The sequence below is a fragment of the Coregonus lavaretus genome, assembly GCF_964263955.1.
Source record: "Coregonus lavaretus genome assembly, chromosome: 1".
NCBI classification, from domain to species: domain Eukaryota; kingdom Metazoa; phylum Chordata; class Actinopteri; order Salmoniformes; family Salmonidae; genus Coregonus; species Coregonus lavaretus.
In genome coordinates, this window is record NC_139988.1 from 28078867 (window position 1) to 28086063 (window position 7197).

The window sequence follows — 7197 nt, forward strand, 5'->3', positions numbered from 1 at the left end:
GCTCTACGGACAACTCCATCTACCTCATTTTCTGGTTTTTGCTTTGACTTGCACTGTCAACTGTGGAGACAGGTGTGTGCCTTTCCAAATCGTGTCCAATCAATTGAATTTACCACAGGTGGACTCCAATCAAGTTGTAGAAACATCTCAAGGATGATCAATGGAAACAGGATGCACCTGAGCTCAATTTCAAGTCACATAGCAAAGGGTCTGAATACTTACACTACCGGTCAAAAGTTTTAGAACACCTACTAATTCAACGGTTTTTCTTTTTTTTTAAACTATTTTCTACATTGTAAAATAATAGTGAAGACATCAAAACTATGAAATACAGTGGGGAAAAAAAGTATTTAGTCAGCCACCAATTGTGCAAGTTCTCCCACTTAAAAAGATGAGAGAGGCCTGTAATTTTCATCATAGGTACACATCAACTATGACAGACAAGATTTTTTATGAATTTATTTGCAAATTATGGTGGAAAATAAGTATTTGGTCACCTACAAACAAGCAAGATTTCTGGCTCTCACAGACCTGTAACTTCTTCTTTAAGAAGCTCCTCTGTCCTCCACTCGTTACCTGTATTAATGGCACCTGTTTGAACTTGTTATCAGCATAAAAGACACCTGTCCACAACCTCAAACAGTCACACTCCAAACTCCACTATGGCCAAGACCAAAGAGCTGTCAAAGGACACCAGAAACAAAATTGTAGACCTGAACCAGGCTGGGAAGACTGAATCTGCAATAGGTAAGCAGCTTGGTTTGAAGAAATCAACTGTGGGAGCAATTATTAGGAAATGGAAGACATACAAGACCACTGATAATCTCCCTCGATCTGGGGCTCCACGCAAGATCTCACCCCGTGGGGTCAAAATTATCACAAGAACGGTGAGCAAAAATCCCAGAACCACACGGGGGGACCTAGTGAATGACCTGCAGAGAGCTGGGACCAAAGTAACAAAACCTACCATCAGTAACACACTACGTCGCCAGGGACTCAAATCCTGCAGTGCCAGATGTGTCCCCCTGCTTAAGCCAGTACATGTCCAGGCCCGTCTGAAGTTTGCTAGAGTGCATTTGGATGATCCAGAAGAGGATTTGGAGAATGTCATATGGTCAGATGAAACCAAAATAGATATTTTTGGTAAAAACTAAACTCGTCGTGTTTGGAGGACAAAGAATGCTGAGTTGCATCCAAAGAACACCATACCTACTGTGAAGCATGGGGGTGGAAATATCATGCTTTGGGACTGTTTTTCTGCAAAGGGACCAGGACGACTGATCCGTGTAAAGGAAAGAATGAATGGGGCCATGTATCGTGAGATTTTGAGTGAAAACCTCCTTCCATCAGCAAGGGCATCGAAGATGAAACGTGGCTGGGTCTTTCAGCATGACAATGATCCCAAACACACCGCCCGGGCAACGAAGGAGTGGCTTTGTAAGAAGCATTGCAAGGTCCTGGAGTGGCCTAGCCAGTCTCCAGATCTCAACCCCATAGAAAATCTTTGGAGGGAGTTTAAAGTCCGTGTTGCCCAGCGACAGCCCCAAAACATCACTGCTCTAGAGGAGATCTGCATGGAGGAATGGGCCAAAATACCAGCAACAGTGTGTGAAAACCTGTGTCATTGCCAACAAAGGGTATATAACAAAGTATTGAGAAACTTTTGTTATTGACCAAATACTTATTTTCCACCATAATTTGCAAATAAAATCATAAAAAATCCTACAATGTGATTTTCTGGATTTCTTTTCCTCATTTTGTCTGTCATAGATGACGTGTACCTATGATGAAAATTACAGGCCTCTCTCATCTTTTTAAGTGGGAGAACTTGCACAATTGGTGGCTGACTAAATACTTTTTCCCCCCACTGTAACACATATGGAATCATGTAGTAACCAATAAGGTGTTAAACAATCTAAATATATTTTATATTTGAGATTCTTTAAATAGCCACCCTTTGCCTTGATGACAGCTTTGCACACCCTTGGCATTCTCTCAACCAGCTTCACGAGGTAGTCACCTGGAATGCATTTCAATTAACAGGTGTGCCTTCTTAAAAGTTAATTTGTGGAATTCCTTTCCTTCTTAATGTGTTTGAGCCAATCAGTTGTGTTGTGACAAGGTAGGGGTGGTATACAGAAGATAGCCCTATTTGGTAAAAGACCAAGTCCATATTATGGCAAGAACAGCTCAAATAAGCAAAGACAAACGACAGTCCATCATTACTTCAAGACATAAAGGTCAGTCAAGAACTTTGAAAAGTGTTTTCAGGTGTAGTCGCAAAAAACCATCAAGCGCTATGATGAAACTGGCTCTCATGAGGACCGCCACAGGAATGGAAGACCCAGAATTACCTCTGCTGCAGAGGATAAGTTCATTAGAGTTACCAGCCTCAGAAATTTAGCCCAAATAAATGTCACAGAGTTCAAGTAACAGACACATCTCAACATCAACTGGTCAGAGGACACTGTGTGAATCAGGCCTTCATGGTCAAATTGCTGCAAAGAAACCACTACTAAAGGACACCAATAAGAAGAGACTTGCTTGGGCCAAGCAACACGAACAATGGAAATTAGACCGGTAGAAATGTATCCTTTGGTCCGGAGTCCAAATTGGAGATTTTTAGTTTTGTGAGACGCGGTGTGGGTGAACGGATGATCTCCGCATGTGTATTTCCCACCGTAAAGCATGGAGGAGGGGGTGTTATGGTGTGGGGGTGCTTTGCTGGTGACACTGTCTGTGATTTATTTAGAATTCAAGGCACACTTAACCAGCATGGCTACCACAGCATTCTGCAGCAATACGCCATCCCATCTGCTTTGGGCTTAGTGGGACTATCAGGACAATGACCCAACACACCTCCAGGCTGTGTAAGGGCTATTTTACCAAGAAGGAGAGTGATGGAGTGCTGTATCAGATGACCTGGCCTCCACAATCACCCGATCTCAACCACCAAATTGAGATGGTTTGGGATGAGTCGGACTGCAGAGTGAAGGAAAAGCAGCCAACAAGTGCTCAGCATATGTGGGAACTCCTTCAAGACTGTTGGAAAAGCTTTCCAGGTGAAGCTGGTTGAGAGAATGCCAAGAGTGTGCAAAGCTGTCATCAAGGCAAAGGGTGGCTATTTTAAATATATTTTGATTCGTTTAACACTTTTTTGGTTACTACATGATTCCATATGTGTTATTTCATAGTTTTGATGTCTTCACTGTCATTCTACAATGTAGAAAATAGTAAAATAAAGAAAAACTTTTGAATGAGTAGGTGTTCGAAAACATTTGACCGGTAGTGTATGTAAATAAGTTATTTCTGTTTTTAATTTTTAATAAATGTGCACAAGTTTTCTACAAACCTGTTTTTGATTTGTCATTATGAGGTATTGTGTGTAGATTGATGAGTTAAAACATGTATTTAATCAATTTTAGAATAAGACTGTAACGTAACAAAATGTGGTTACTTTCCGAAAGCAATGAAAGAGAAATAGAACTGTTCCCCTTGAATTCTGATTTTCTAACCAGAGACGATGGAGCTACTCCAAGAAAAGTCTAACAGGATGGTCAGATGTATGCCAAACCATCGAAAAGAACAATCACAAATGATTTCAATAATTTAAACAACAAAAACGGGCTAATGCCTAAATACATGCTAATTGTCGCACACCAGCAAATAATACTCTTTAATTGGATAAATAACAACTAAAAACAGACTGAATTAACTATAATAGGATTCTGTTTCAAGACCACATCAAGAGATTAACTCCTGACTGAACCCTCACACACTTGCACACACGCACACACATCCGGGCATGCAAAGGCAGGCACACACACACGTACGAACGCACACACCAGACTTTTCACCTTGCATTAAACCGGTGCCGCTTTTGTTCTGTCTGATAAATGGTACAAATGTAGGTGTATTTTCCAACATGTTGAAATATTCATAGATATTAAATATTTCATATTAATAACAGTGACTGGCTACCCAGTGTTTCTTTAGAGAGTGGAGATACACTGCTTTATTCACTGGGGAGGTTCACACTCAGTATCTGTACTGTAGTACAAAACAATTACTGGCCATATCATTGCAAACAGTGGTTCCCAAACTTCTTCACTTTGTGACCCATTGAAAATACAAGTTTGCCGACACCACAAAAGGATTTTGTTGAAAAAGCATTGCACACATATTTGTGGGTGTTGTAGAGATGTACCGATTCACCGATACACATCGGTCCCCCATTCAGATGTTTAAGATATGAATGATTCAGTCCGCAGGAGCCCATACCGATCCAAATGTAGCATGAATCGATCTGAAAATCGATTAAAATGTTACGAACCGCCGGTTCACTAACGTTGATCTTTTGTGACTGAATTGATGCGTCCTCTCCGTCAGTAGCCTATCGAACTAAGCATGTAAATACGTATGACAGTCAGATTCAGGTAATATGTGCGAACAGAACGCAGTTACTCGCGCCAACGAGAGCCTATCCCTGATCTAACATACGTATGTATACCTACAGTTGAAGACGGAAGGTTGTTTTTCAACCACTCCACAAATGTCTTGTTAACAAACTATAGTTTTGGCAAGACATCTACTTTGTGCATGACACAAGTAATTTTTCCAACAATTGTTTACAGACAGATTATTTCACTTATAATTCACTGTATCACAATTCCAGTGGGTCAGAACACTAAGTTGACTGTACATACACTAAGTTGACTGTGCCTTTAAAGAGCTTGGAAAATTCCAGAAAATGATGTCATGGCTTTAGAAGCTTCTGATAGGCTTCCTTGAAATCATGGGAAAATCAAAAGAAATCAGCCTGAAGGTACCACGTTCATCTGTACAAACAATAGTATGCAAGTATAAACACCATGGGACCACGCAGCAGTCATACCGCTCAGAACGGAGACGCGTTCTGTCTCCTAGAGATTAACGTACTTTGGTGCGAAAAGTGCAAATCAACCCCAGAAAAGGACCCTGTGAAAATGCTGGAGGAAACAGGTACAAAAGTATCTATATCCACAGTAAAACGAGTCCTATATCGACATAACCTGAAAGGCCGCTCAGCAAGGAAGAAGCCACTGCTCCAAAACCACCATAAAAAAGCCAGACTACGGTTTGCAACTGCACATGGGAACAAAGATCGTACCTTTTGGAGAAATGTCCTCTGGTCTGATGAAACAAAAATAGAACTGTTTGGCCATAATGACCATTGTTATGTTTGGAGGAAAAAGGGGGCTGCTTGCAAGCCAAAGAACACCATCCCAACCGTGAAGCACCGGGGTCGCAGCATCATGCTGTGGGGGTGCTTTGCTGCAGGAGGGACTGGTGCACTTCACAAAATAGATGGCATCATGAGGAAGGAAAATTATGTGGATATATTGAAGCAACATCTCAAGACATCAGTCAGGAAGTTAAAGCTTGGTCGCAAATTGGTCTCCCAAATGGACAATGACCCCAAGCATACTTCCAAAGTTGTGGCAAAATGGCTTAAGGACAACAAAGTCAAGGTATTGGAGTGGCCATCACAAAGCCCTGACCTCAATCCTATAGAAAATGTGTGGGCAGAACTGAAAAAGCGTGTGTAAGCAAGGAGGCCTACCAACCTGACTCAGTTACACCAGCTCTGTCAGGAGGAATGGGCCAAAATTCACCCAACTTATTGTGGGAAGCTTTTGGAGGGCTACCCGAAAGGTTTGACCCAAGTTAAACAATTTAAAGGCAATGCTACCAAATACTATTTGAGTGTATGTAAACTTCTGACCCACTGGGAATGTGATTGAATAAATAAAAGCTGAAATAAATCATTCTCGCTACTATTATTCTGACATTTCACATTCTTAAAATAAAGTGGTGATCCTAACTGACCTATACAGGGAATTTTTACTAGGTTTAAATGTCAGGAATTGTGAAAAACTGAGTTTAAATGTATTTGGCTAAGGTGTATGTAAACTTCCGACTTCAAGTGTATCTGCGCGGCACCTTCAGCATTCAAAAGCTTGTAAAATGGCTCTGGCAATGTCAAATTATAGGCTTTATTAGTTGGGTGACAACCAATGTAATTTGCTGGGTCATTGTTACCAAATGCGCTGTAGAAAATGCTGTTTTACCTGCAGAGTTGTGAAGGCAACCTGAGTGGACACAACTCACATCTTGCTGATTGCACAAATTGATTTGCATTTTAATGAGATAAATAAGTATTAGACCCCTCTGCAAAACATGACTTAGTACTTGGTGGCAAAACCCTTGTTGGAAAACACAGAGGTCAGACGTTTCTTGTAGTTGGCCACCAGGTTTGCACACATCTCAGGAGGGATATTGTCCCACTCCTCTTTGCAGATCTTCTCCAAGGCATTAAGGTTTCTATGGGATTAAGGTCTGGAGACTGGCTAGGCCACTCCAGGACCTTAATGTGCTTCTTCTTGAGCCACTCCTTTGTTGCCTTGGCCGTGTGTTTTGGGTCATTGTCATGCTGGAATATCCATCCATGACCCATTTTCAATGCCCTGGCTGAGGGAAGGAGGTTCTCACCCAAGATTTGACGGCACATGGCCCCGTCCATCGTCCCTTTGATGCGGTGAAGTTGTCCTGTCCCCTTAGCAGAAAAAGCATAATGTTTCCACCTCCATGTTTGACAGTGGGGATGGTGTTCTTGGGGTCATAGGCAGCATTCCTCCTCCTCCAAACACGGCGAGTTGAGTTGATGCCAAAGAGCTCCATTGTGGTCTCATCTGACCACAACACTTTCACCCAGTTCTCCTCTGAATCATTCAGATGTTCATTGGCAAACTTCAGACGGGCATGTATATGTGCTTTCTTGAGCAGGGGGACCTTGCGGACGCTGCAGGATTTCAGTCCTTCACGGTGTAGTGTGTTACCAATTGTTTTCTTGGTGACTATGGTCCCAGCTGCCTTGAGATCATTGACAAGATCCTCCCGTGTAGTTCTGGGCTGATTCATTGCAACTCCACGAGGTGAGATCTTGCATGGAGCCCCAGGCCGAGGGAGATTGACAGTTCTTTTGTGTTTCTTCCATTTGCGAATAATCACACCAACTGTTGTCACCTTCTCACCAAGCTGCTTGGCGATGGTCTTGTAGCCCATTCCAGCCTTGTGTAGGTCTACAATCTTGTCCCTGACATCCTTGGAGAGCTCTTTGGTCTTGGCCATGGTGGAGAGTTTGGAATCTGATTGATT